Here is a 13,841-nt window from a genome sequence, read left to right as displayed (position 1 = left end):
GGAGAAGGCAGTAAAAGAGAACAGCTTGTTTCCAAAGTTCTCATTCTGCAGGGGTAAGAGTGTCCACCTACACATACCTATACATGCTTGCAGAAGATAAGACCTCTCAACAATTTCCAACCTCCATTGTAGAAGCTAAAGCAAAACCACATTTTAAAGTTATTGGGATTAAATTCCCATACTTTTATTGTTAATAATAAAGCAAACTATCTGGAGAGTCATCCTTCCTTTCTTTAATTTTATTCTTCTGAGATTTGTTTTCAGTTCATATTGCAGCATCCTGAAATTCCAGGTTGATGATAACCTTCAACTTAATCTATAGGCTAACAAGAGGATGTGAGGATATTTTACAGAAGTTTGGTATTCTGAAACCATTTGAGTTTTTTGTGGCTTCATCTTCAACAATGCCTTTTAGTTTCGGTTGAAACTGAATGGCTGAAAAAAGGGAAAAGGGAGAGTAAAAGGGAGAGAGGAAGGCAGGATGGAGTGAAAGAGAGAGATTAAATTATCAATAGGAGAAGAATGCAATTCTGCATTGTTCAGGACTCCTAAACAAGAACATGTCAGACTTTGTAGAACCTTAACTCCAAAAAAGTTAAATGTGAAACTTTAATCTGTAGCAATCATGTCAATAATTTTATCCTGTGCAAGTTTATGTCTTTGTTACAAATTTATCTGTAGACTTGTAACCAATCTCACCATGGATATTCTTTACCCATGAGTCTTGTGAAGAGCTATCAGCCAGGGCATGATTTGCCCCTAATTGGGTGTTTTGAACTTTCATTTCTTAACATAAACTCAACCATATTTAACAAATGAAAGCACATGTTCCTCTCTGGTATCTTGGCTTTACTCAGAGCGTTATTTTTAACAGTATTATGATAGAAAGATTTTATGTCTGAAATGGGATTGCTAGAGGTTGCTGTCTCTTGTGAGAGCTCAGGAGCAACCAAATTGATCATGGCTATGAAACTGATCATTTCCCTAAGTTCATGGGTTCTGTGTGCCTGACTGCCGGACTCTGAGGCTGCTGAACTCACAGCCATCATAGAAAGCTCTGTGAGAGCAACTGGTGATATCATAGTATGCAGGTAAAGTATTATAGCATGCAGCAAAACAGAAAAGTACAAACAGGTACAGACAGGAAAATTGTCTTAATGCACAGTACATAAATACCAATAAATTGCAAATGTGGAGAGAAAATGTGAAAAGAGAAAAACGTAATTTAGTCTCTGAAAAGGGACACAAAGCTGTCTTGGAAGACAAATTTCTCTACCTATTAAGACTGTACCAAAAAGACTGCAATCTCTTTCTTAAATCTGACATAAGTATAGTAGGAAAAATGTAACCATAAGAAAAACTACACGCTTTATAGGAAATCAGACTTTTCAAGTTCTGATATTTTGGACTCGATTCTTAAAGAATGAATTGTATGCCGAGGGAGCATTATTATTAAATGTCTAATACTTCATTTATTTACTGAAGAGTAAGTTTTTTTGATGAAAAAATAGGAATACCTAAGATATATGGGGAGACGAGACCATAGCAGATGAGAAATCGAAGCTGCCTGGATTTGCAAGACAGAAATTTCCACTAGTCTGCTTAATGTGTAGTTTTGTTTAGATTGCAAACTTAGTTGTATTGGTGTTTTGTGCATCTGTATTCAGAAACATATATGGACACCAAGCTTAATAAGATACATAGTATAAAAGTCTGTTTCAAGTAGACTGTGTGTAACTGTAGAATACAGGGACAGAAAAATGGCTTGCATATAAGTCTCTGTTTTTACTCTTAGAATTCTTAAAAATATTTACCCAGAGAAGTCCCTAAAATAGAAGCAGGAAAGCTTACTAAAGATAGGGAGGCAGGAAACAGTGTTTTAAAGTCCAAACAACACTTTTTTCAAGGAGTACTATAAACCTGCTGCTGCAGCTCTTGTGAAGCTGAAACAATCCATTAGTCCAAAGGCACAGTGAAACGGGATTCCGTATTTATTAAAATAAGAAAGAGGGGAGGAGAGAGAGACAGCCTTCAAGAGTGTGTTTTGTTCTTTTGCTTTATTGTGAAATAATAATACAAAGAGCAGGTAAACATGCAGCCTAGGGACTCTGCTTTGCCTCAGCAGCTGGGGAGGCAATCCCTCAGAGTAGGATAGTAAAAAATCTGCTTCACCTGATAGGTGAAGGAATATGTAGGACAGTTTTTCTTTCTCCAGCTGTGCAAGTGAGTATGTATTTGTCTCTCAGTAAATAAATTAGCTTTACTGTTTGCCCTTGAAAACAGTAATTCTGGTTTCTGAGTTATCTGACAAAGGCATGCTGCTCCACTCTTTTAAGAGCATTGAATCATTCTGAAGCTCAGACTGGCATATTGCTAGGAGTGCTGTGTTCCCAAGTCACAATGTGTATTTCTCAAAAGTCAGGATGTACTCTCCAATGAGCAGATTAGGTCCATCTGGAAAGCAGAAAGAATAGAAAGTGGGAAGCTTGTTTGAGCTGACTTTGGGGAAAAAAAATAAAAACACTTTGGCAAGCTGGAAAGGTGTGTGTTGCTGAAAACAAACACACTTGTTGTATCTATGTAGATTTTTCATAACAATAATGCATCCTGAATAGTGACAGTTAACAGACAAGTCCATTTTTTATGCCTTAGTAATCAAAAGACATCACATTAATTGTGTGCAACTTGCTGATTGAGTTTGTATTCTTACTGCTAACATGACATTTGTCTACTAAACATATTTCCCTAAATATTTTAAGGCTCACTGTCTACAGTAACTGAACTAACAGGGTTTGCAGAAGGAGCATATTGGCAGTGGACATAGGTTTGCATGCACCTGTGAATTCCTGGAGATCATTCATGCATTGAGCCTACAGGTGCAATTTGATCATGTAGATTGCTCTGAAGGTAATGCCTTCTATTTATTTCCCTGGAAACTACAACTGTTGCTAGGAGCACAGTAAAACTCCTTAATATAACAAATTCTCAGCTACAAAAGGCATTTTTTCCAACATATCTTGTATAATAACAATGGTCTTAAAGGTCTTTTTGAACCTAGATGATTTACAGTTCTCTATACTAGCTACAAAACACACAGCATGCTTTTGTGCTTTTAATCTGGATGTGCAGGTTCAGAGAATTAGTATTAATATTCTAGTCAAATATCTTCTGCAAGTGTTTAATAACAGACATATGGATATGTTCTGAATTAAATATCAGATAAATCAAATGGACTTTTAAGAAGTCACCATCTTATTTTCACTTTATTTTTGTAGTCCTTGAAGGTTGGAATGTTCATTCTAGCCCATTTTAAAAGAAATCAAGTTTCATAAACAAATTAAGATTTTTTCATGTTGATGAAGTCTTTCCTGTACAAGAGATAGGAAAGGAAGAGGTGGCTCGTCAAACAGTAAAAATCATTATTCCTGCCAAGAGTATAATTGCTGTGAACAGCATGTAATTTGGCAGTATCTGGAGCAACAGAGCATCGAGTAGCTGATAGTCTGTGGGTTGCTGGAACAACTCTCACCCATGGAACGTTATGTGAGATTTCCAATTTGAAGTGTCCTGATGGTTATTAGTCCTCTGAGCTCAAATGGAGGGGCTGTACCTCTTCAGCAGAAACTATGGCAACTCTCCTAATTGTGGTGAAAGTTAAATCTTCTGTCCAGTCAGTTCAGAACAATGCATCTGGACAAGAATGTAGGACTACCTCTGTAAGTGTTAAGGCTTTACGGGGTAGTTTTGCATTCTGTAAGCCTTATTTGATTGCTTTTTGCTAAGGAGACAATACTATATTTTATTTCTCCAGCTGCCAAGAAGACGGCTGAAGTTATTTGTGCTTTGCCATTGACTCCTTAGATAACTAAATCTGCACTAGAGCCAGAGTGTGCAGATTATCTATTTCAGAAATTCTGAGAACAATTTCAACAAGCAAAACAGCTACTTACCTCAAAATAAATAAATAAATAAATAAATTGATAAGACAAAGGCAGCTGTTGTAGCTGTTGCATCACACTGAAGCCTTGGGAAGCTTTTGATTTCAGCAGCTGCTTTTCAGCTGCTGGCAGATGAGACCGGTCTTCTGCAGACAGAAAGGGCAGATATGTCAGACCAACTGTTGAAGCAATGTAGTTATTTGGTTATTTAGTTATTTGATCCATCCTAGACAATTATATGCCATCTTCCACACAAGCCTGCAAAGATTAACTGTCATTTTTAACATTAGCTGCCTTGAGGACTGCAGAAAATACCTAATCTATTATTTACATTCGCATTCAGTAAATAGGCATTTTCTCACTTATTTGGTGCATGCTGCCTACACAATTGTCTCATGTGGGGTTACCTTGTAGATACTGATGTACCATTCTACTTAAATTTAGAGCTTCTTGCAGATTTAGACTTTTGTTGCCTGGTTTCTTTGCATTGCCACAACATTATTGTAATCCTGAATACAGAATAGATGTGCACATGTATCATTTATAGTGGAGCAGCTTGGGTGCCTTTATACTGTCAGACCATTTGAGAAGGTTTTTCATGGAAAAACAAGAAATTTAGATTTAAAATGAATCAAGAGTCCCAAACCTTAATGCTGTGTCTATCCAGCCAACTCACCACTCTTCTTTTTAAGATCAACATTAGAATACCTATCTGAGTATGTCTTACAGATAATGTTTAATACAATAACTTGTCAGACATAATTTTTCAGAATACACAGCAGTGGGAATAGACAAATTGGAATTTCATTCTCTTAACAAAATGGAATATTAGGTCTATCCATCTCACTGGTGAGCTTTTTATTAAACTTTGTCTTGAAATAAAGTTCAGTTTTACAGTAGTTAGTATCCTTCAGCAGGAGAAGGATTCTGCATTAAATTGTCTAAGTGAAAGCACAGAATGACACTGGGTTACTCGGCTGTTTTTCACAGAACTTATACTACCAAAGCTTGTTAGCTTTAGCAGGAGAGCAAAGACACTGCAGATCCAAAACTAGGTGCCAAAAGAAACTTATTAGTTCAATAGTTACGTGACATAAGGCTGTGAGCTGCATCCCAATGCTAAGTTCCCAAAATGAGCTAATGGGACTTGTGTGAGGACAGAGATCCACAGGCGGAGGCCTCTCTCAGAAAGTTAGAAGCAGGCATAGACATAGGTTGACTCTCATCTCGCTAGTCCACAGCATGGGTGCCTGTTTAGTCAGAAAAGTGCTTTCTGGGAGAAATACTATACACAATTAAAAACTTTATTCAGGCTTCTCCTTAGTATATGCTGGAACTGAAGAACTGAACATCCCTGAATCACCAGTGGATCAATATCTTGGAACAAAAAGGGGAACCCTATATACTCCAGTATACTCTAGTATACTAGGGTTCAATTTGGCATAAGTCCTACTACTTGGGTTTCAGACAACAAAACTTAGACAAGAAAGCTTTATTTTTTTATTCACTCTACTACTTTCATCCCTATCAGCCTATCAAAGTCACTGTAGTTTTAGAAGGAAGTCTATAAAGATAGGTTGATATGGTGTCTTGCCAATGCAAGAACCCACTGGTTAGTAGAAGAGATGGAGAAAGTGAACAACATATTTAGTTCACATTTCTTTGCTGGGTCAGTGCGATGGAGGAGTTGAATTATAACAATTTGTGAATGAAAATGAGTATCAAAAGCATTTCTCTCTTCCTGCTTCTCAGACAGTACTCACAATGCAAGTCTACACAGAAACACATCTGTGTTTATCTTCACAATCCGCTGATGTGCAAAGCCCAGCAACTTAAAGAAAAATATCTAAAATTCTATTCCTCTTCTTATACTGTGACTTGGAATTTATGTTTATTCATATTCCTTCAACTCTGAAATCAGGAACTGGTACACTGTCTGTACAGAGTGATGAATGGCCTAATGTAACAACAGTGTGAAAACAAAATGGAAGAGCATTGTTTTCAATATTTTTACTGCCAAAACCTATTTTGAATCATTACTCTACTGGAAAATAAACATATTCCATTCCAAATGATTGGCAGTGCTGTAAGGCTTAAGAAGTACTTAAGTTTTCAACCAAGGAAAATCTGTGACTTTTCCATAGCCTTCTCTGTCAGCCATTAGGGGCTGACAGAGCTGTCTCAGTCTGAAACTAAATACTGAAACTACCAATTACAAACATTGACAGTAATTTATGTCAAATGACTTCTTGTGCACCTACATGGCTCCTCATTTGCAGAATTGCTGCCTTTCTTATAAGCACTGTTTTTTTCTGTTCCTTGCTTCTTACCAGACAATGAGTCTGTGGCAAATTATTGGATCAGAGAAAAATGTGAAGCATTGCAGTGCTGCCATAAAGCAGAAGAAAATGAAAAATATCTGCAACACATTCAGATTTCTCTCCTTGTGTGTCCACAGCCTCTACTTTTCTCTCTTGAAATATTATTTCTTATTCCTCAGTATTCTGTGTATTATTCTTATTTGGCCACCCTCTTTCTTCCTCAGTATTATCCATCTACTCACCTGCTCACTTTGATCTTAGCTATGCTTCCACATCAAGCAGCTTTTCCCCGGAGCCAAACAGGATTATTTACTGCAAAGAAGAAAGAAATGTTTTCCAGTATTATCTGAGCCCTTTTGTCGCTTTGCTCAACTGACCTCCTTTAATGTTTTGTTCTACTAAGCACTCATCTTTCTTTTCAGGGGAATTTTCCTCTGAAACATTCAGGTAGGCCTAGCTAAATTAGAAATGTCAACATGTGCTCTGGAAGGAACATCGTGTTTTGCTGAACCTGTCCTCTCAAACAGGGGAGTTTCAGATCATATTAATAGCTGTATCTGATTGGCTGGTTGTTTTTTGGTGTTGTTGTTGTTTTGTTGTTTTGGGGTGGTGGGTTTTTTTTGTTTGATTTTTTTTGTTTTTTGTTTATTTGAAGAGAAAGAGGTGTTTTTTTCTGATTCAGATGCATACACATCATTTGTGTGTTTACCATAGGTAAGATTTAAGGACATTCAAAAATTGTGTGAAGATAGAGGGAAAGAAAGTCACTTTGAATGATTTTAAATCACTCTGTATTTTCTCCTGATGTGACAGTGAAATGACAATGAGGAAAAATTCTGTCTCTAAAAGCATGAATAATTTGCAGCATTCCTAAGTAGCTATGAATACAGGAAGTAAAGAGAGTGTCGTTGGCTGCATTCTCACTTCTCATCACTCTCAGTCTGCTTTTTCTTCTGTATTCAGCTATCCATTGTCTAGTCAGCAGGCACTGTCAGTCTGAGGTTTAGACAGTGATATTTCTTCATCTTTTGTCCCTGTGACAGAGGGTAAAATGCTTCTTAGTGCAAAGATGCATTCGCCCCGCTTATTCGATGTTGCTAGCTCCCTCTCCAAACAAATACCAAAATCTCTATATGTATTTTTCAAATTTTAACTCTCATGCTAAAGTGGCTGATATTAACCTTACTGTTAAAAAAAAAAAAAAAAAAATACTCACTGTAATAGTACATTTTAAGAATACTAACAGCCTGGTGCTGTGTAACTATTCGCATTCAATCCTCAGCCCTTATACAGTCCTGTTTAATTTTCAGAATAAGTCCTAGAAAGAAGTGGTATGTTGGTTGAGGAAGAGAGGGCTTACTTTTATTTAAAGGAAGCATTAGAAGAGGAACCTAATACTCTGCTAGCTAGGAATAACCTTTCTGTCCTGTGATTATTTTCACCAAATGCTGCTTTGAACTGTTGCAAAGTATTTCCTTGAGATGAATTCCCTTCTCATGACCCAGAAGATTTCCAATTAATGATGGCAATGACTGCTGCCCTAGCTACAGCTCTCGTTCTCCTTCTAGAGGTAAAATCAGCTTCATGCAGTTACAATATGAACCTGTTTGTGCATAGCAGTTCATAGTAAGTAAGATTCATCATTTACATATCCAAGTGGGTCTGAAAACAGCAAATTGTAGCAGAGCTATGCTGGCTTAATGAGGAATATAGAAAATAGAGCATATTTTAGTGCCAAGAATTTTCCCATGGGTCTCTATGAATTGCTTATCAGATAATTTCATTTGCTTCAGTCTGTCTGCCTCACACTATCCTGCTCTCTCGGTGCTTCATCAAAATTTGTAAGGGACAGAAGTGCAAGCAGTTACAAAGAAACTGGGCAGGGGAACAGGTTCTAAGAATACAGAAGTTTCAAAATTAGGATATCACAACCTGCATCACAACCTACAACATCTGTGTCCTCCTAAGCATCTCAGTGCCCTCACCCCTCTAGGGCTTGTCTTACTTATGATTTCACATGCTTCTGCTTGACAACATCTTCCATTCTCAGCATCTATTAGATACGTATTTTCTTAGCTGATCTTATCATTTTGCAGCTCCCATTTAAGGAGATACAAACGCATATACTCAAAGTGTCACGGAATTACAGACTTGTTTGAGTTGGAAGAGGCCCTTAAAGGACAATGTGTCCCACTCCTCTGCTATGAACAGGGGCACCTAGAGGTAAATCAGCGTGCTCAGAGCCCGTCTAGCCTGACAAGAGAAGAGTGCTCATTGCATACTTACAGCTATGATCTGTACTTCCAGTACGACCAAACATTTACATGCACACTGAACTTGTGAAATCCTAGATGTCAGCAAAAGATCTATGTCTCCCCATTTGTCACTCATTTCTGAAAGTCTGGTTCATATTTGCCTCTCTCAGTTAAAATAGAAGTGCTTGGTTGTGACCATGGAAGTACAATGCTGTAACACCATGAAGTTAAACAAAAATAAGGATGCATGATGCTAGGTTAAACTGACTCTACTGTGGAAGAAACTGCATAGAGCAAAGGAAAAGGAAATTCAAAGAAATCGGCCAAATAAGAATGAAGCTGATACTAAATAGACAACAGAGAGCTGTTTTATTAACTGTTTTTATTGAAGAGTTTCAGATCAGATAATTTGTTCCTTTTACTCATCTTTCCACCCACACCACACCACTCCACTCTACCCCACCCCACCCCACTCTCCATCACTTTCTGTCATGCTGCTTTTTTCTCTGCCCCTTTGGTTCTTTATTTGCTTTCTACCTGCCTTGACTGAAAAGTAGGTTACTACCCTGCTGGACTGTAATTATTGCTGACAAGGAGCACAGTGTGCCGCAATCACTGTGCTTGCAGAGAAGGTCTGTTTTAGCTCAGTGATTTCCTATAGCACATTTTCTTAGGAAGAATGAGGACACAGCTAGGCTTGTTTTTTTGTTTGTTTGTTTCCTGGATTTTAATCCTGTTCACATTAAGGTATTTGAGTAATATCAGAAATGAGATAGAGGGAAACCTTTCCCGGGGATTTTTGTTGTTGTTGTTTTGATTTTGGGTTTTTTTCCTGCTTTTAGGGGAAATCCATTTCACAGAGGCAGAATTGGCAGAGCTAAATGAGAGTTTTTCTCCTGTAATGTGGTACCTCCATTTTTTCCTTCCATTGTTGAACTAAAACAACATTTTGCCTGGTGGATCTCAACCTTCACCTACTGAGAAGAGCGCATTGGAGCTGGTGATCCCTCTCCTCCCACTTCCCCATCTTCCTCCCATACTTATGAGATATATACTTACATGAGAGGGTCCACTCTCTGATAAATATGAAATTCAGTCTCACACAAACACAGGAGCACAAAGCTACCTACTGAAGTTTATATATAGATCACCATTGGCAGACCAAAAGGAAGACAAACTTTAGAAATAAGTAGAGTCTGTATGGCCCTTAGCATTGTTTTTGTAATTTGTTGGGATAGCCTTTACTGATGACTTGATTTATACGTGCCTCTTTCAGTTGCTTAAGATTAAATCATAAGATTTAAAACTCTTTCTTCAGAGCAGTGCAACACAGTCTTTTATTTGTAAGAGATGTTAACATCAGCTGTATTGTATTTGTAAGGAAGAGAGAAAAAAAATATAGTAAAAAAAATGCTTGAGCTGCTATTGAAAATCACTTGTTCACTGAGGTGCCTCAGGCAATTACCTGAAAAATTCATTCAAGCCAATAAGTAGCATGAACACTGAGGAAGAAAAGGAGAAAAACAGGGGAAAAAAAAAAAAAAGAAAGAAAGAAAAGAAAAAAAGAAGAAAAAAAGAAAAGACCAATCCCCAAAAAACGTTCCTCTAAAATAGTTGAGTTCAGCATCGACAATTGAAAGTACTGGCTACATGGAAGTAATAATATAGCCCAAAACCTTCTGGGAAAAAAGGCATAGTTGATTTTGGGATGTTTTTTTCTTCTTCTTCTTTGAACAGAAATTGGTTTCTGATTCAATAATAATAATAATAATAATATTTGTTAAAGTCAAATGGTAGTTCTCTCTACCAAAATTTTATTAAGATTAAGAAAAAAATAGGAAACTATTTTGTAGATGCAGTTTTAATCAGATCAGCATAAAGAAATTTATCGGCTGAAGTTAATCTTCCCTTTTCCACAGCAGTGCAAAAGAATGGCTAGGGCTAGTCTGACTACCAGTGCATCTCTCCTCTTTTTCTTTTGCTAGTCTTAAGCATACATAACATTTAGTCTTAGTGTTTTGCTTTCAGTAATTTAATGGCCTGGATTTCATATGCATACTTACTAGCTTATTTTGCCTTTTATATTGCTTTTTTTCAGTGAGGTTATTTGGAGGCTACAGCTACTACAGAAGGCTCAAACAGAACTGCAGTAAGCTTAAACATGAAGCAGATCTTTTTCAGCTTCACTGGCACATAGGCACTGTGTCTCTTCTTTAAAGAAGAAAATCTTTTATTATTCTCAGTGTTACCAAGTGGGTTTCAGGGGGAAATTTAGCTGGTAATAGAGTTTACAGTCCCAGATGTTTTCCGTTAGCACAGCAGTTTTGTGTACACTAGTGCAGTACTATCTGTAACCCATCCTAACAAGGCCCTGGTAAATGTCCTGCCTTAACAGCATCAGTGTGCTGTATCTCAGTTGTCAGCAATGATTTATCTGCTAGTGTTCAGGGAAATGGCACCCAGAAGATGTCAGATAAATTAATGTCTCTTGAAACTAGATGAGTAAATTACAAACAGGAAAAAAATGCCAGAAAAACAGGCCTCGAACATGAGGGACAAATTGACTTTTTATGAGTCCTAGAGATATTAAACATTTATCGGTGTTAAGTCTGCATAAATACTTTACAAAATGTCCCTGTGTCCTTATTCTTCAAACTACAGGAAATAAAGAATGCCAGAAAAAATTAAAAAGGTACGTAAGTATAGAAGTAAGCCTGTGATTTAGGAGCAGTTGTCTCTTCATACTTACTAAATTCCTAAGTAAAAGTCATGCTTTCTTGATGGCACAGTGAAGAGAGGGTTTAACATAAAATACTGGGATTACATCCAGCAATGAGCAGCATTCTTTTTTTTTTTTCTCTCAGTGTATTTCAAAGCTTCTTTATTTTCCTGTTTATCTCTGTTTAAATGTGACATAAAAAAACAGAGAGGCAACATTTGCGGCTGTGTTTCTAAGAGAAGTTGTGAGAAAAGACAGAGGACAGGCACAACTCTCCTCATTAATGAATGTCATGACAGCAGCCAGGTGTACAGCTTCAATTAGAGATGCATTCCAGGTCTGTTTGAGATACTAAGTGTTCTTTCAGTGTGTTCTGGGGCTGAAAACATAGCTTTGATATTCTCCCTCTTCCAATGCATTGTTCTTGTATCATAAATTGATAATGAAGAAAATAAAGCTTCAGCAACATGGCTTTGCCAGGTAAGATAGAAGTGGCGGTGATGATCAAAATCACATATCAGCCAGCATGCTGCAATTTATAAGCCTGATCTTCCAAAATTTATTCTGAAGAGCCATGACAACTCAAATATTTTCCAACAATTACTTCCAAACATACAAGGGAACAAGACTGTAACTGAAGAACATTGCAGGTCAGGATTAAAATTTTCTCTCCAGTGATGCATGAGAAAGTTCAGCGCTTGTCTAACTACAGTGCAGTTTCTATTTTAGATGGGGACGTTGTGAACATAGTAACACACTGGTGAAGTTTTAGGACAACAGTGGAAAGAAGAAACAAACAATCTTTCTCTAAACTGTGGGAAAACATAATGGGTCAAAGACAAACCTGTGAATTCTATATTGAGCTAAGGCTGGGAGACAACAATTTGACAGATAACTAACTGAGAAGTTTCTGCAAAAGTAAAGGTGCATGAATAAAAGTAGCGCAATGCTTCAGGTTGTCATAAATCTTCATGTTCTGTGACAGGAGAGAAAGGAGTTGTGTAGAAAGTTAGCCTGAACCCCGTGAGAGGCTGAACGTACCTGTTTCTGTCCTGAGAGATTCTGTGATTTCCGAACAGGCTGAAGTTCATGGCATCATCTGATTCATTGAGCTGCTAACCTTTGAGCATTTTAAAAGGAATAACCATGACATTTTGCCTTGGTTAAGCTGTAATTTCTGTTTGAGTCTTGGGAATGAGCTTCCAAATGATCCAAATTCTAGTTTGAGTCCAAACACTTTTTCTATGCTCATCTCTAATTTAACTATCTTCTTTTTCTTTATTTTACCCCTTGGGTTTTTGCTAGATCTCTTAAACATAATAATAAAGTAATAGTTACTATCTAACAGTACTCTTTTTATTCAAATTTAATTACATTTTATGGCTCAACTTTATTTTTCATACTGCTGAAATTTGTTCTGTTGGAGCGGGCTGATTTTTTTCTGGGGGGGGGAAAGGGTGAAGTGAATAGAGATGAAAGAGAAGTTGGAAATTTAGTGCTATATGTGGTCCAATGCACATAAAGTTCTTCCCTTATATTTAGTGTGATAATAAGCTGTTCAGTGTTTGCAGTTTATATGCAACCTTTCAATTAACCTGAGATTCCACTGAGCAAACGTTTAGTTTGGAGATGCAGATTCCTTTACACAGACTTAAAGAACAAGAAGGGCATCTTTCCATGTGTTGATGCCACAGAGGACAGAACTGCAAACAACATGTTTCCAACACCAGCTTGCGAAGCAGCCACACATCCCTTTAGTGCTATGGAGATGCCTCTTGGTGCAAAAATAGTATAGGAAATTGCAAAGTATGATGAGGATTTGATACTCAATCTGTTATGTGGGTACACTGTACTCACATATTTTCATCAGCTGCCAGACCTACCATTGGGAGGGAAGATGTTCTTCCTTCTTGCTTACACAGAAGAGTCTAGTCTCATCAGCTCATGTTGTTACTGTGTACTGAGATTATACTTAGTAAAAAAATGTATGGTTCTACTCATACTAACTGTTGAGAAGCAGCCTGAGTGCAATACAGGGAAAGCTTTCTTGTCAGTCACTGCATAGATGAAAAAAAGTTGTGATAGGACCATAGACTTCGAGTGGTTTGCCAGAAACATCTGTAGACTCTGGAAGAGGGAGGAAAACAAATAATTAGAATATCATTGGTATCGTTGATGGCATTTAAGGTTTGTCTCAGGAACGCTTTCAAGGGTCTAATCAAGTCTAATTTGAAAACAGTTCAGTTGAACTGGAGAGGGCACTTAATGTAAAGAGAGGGCACCTAATGTAAATGCTTCATCACACTATGTTAGGAAGCATTTAAATCACTTGATTAAGTGAGCTAAGACAGTTTCCATGGACCCAGTTTGCCTTATCTGTCTCCAGAATGTTGTACTACTGGCGCTGATGCCAAAATCTCTGACGTTCCTACAAACACCCCGGGGCTCCCAGGACCATGTGAAGGTAACATAGGTGCTACAGGAGGGCTGCACTGAATTTCTTGGGATATAATCTGTAGGAGCATTGTAGCTGGTAAACTGAAGCTTAGCCTTGACCACTTTCAGTGTTTTCTCTCCCCATTACTCCCTGCTATTCCTTGTGCACTGA

General features: G+C 37.5%; 1 protein-coding gene across 13 annotated transcripts in view; it reads left to right on the top strand.

Moving 5' to 3' along the window:
• Positions 1-13,841, top strand: part of TRPM3 (transient receptor potential cation channel subfamily M member 3) — a 401,802-nt gene that overhangs the window by 318,557 nt on the left and 69,404 nt on the right. The gene's annotated exons all lie outside the window — the stretch shown is intronic.

This window comes from Coturnix japonica, chromosome Z (assembly GCF_001577835.2).
Source record: "Coturnix japonica isolate 7356 chromosome Z, Coturnix japonica 2.1, whole genome shotgun sequence".
Lineage (NCBI taxonomy): Eukaryota > Metazoa > Chordata > Aves > Galliformes > Phasianidae > Coturnix > Coturnix japonica.
This window is presented reverse-complemented; position numbering and strand designations above follow the sequence as displayed.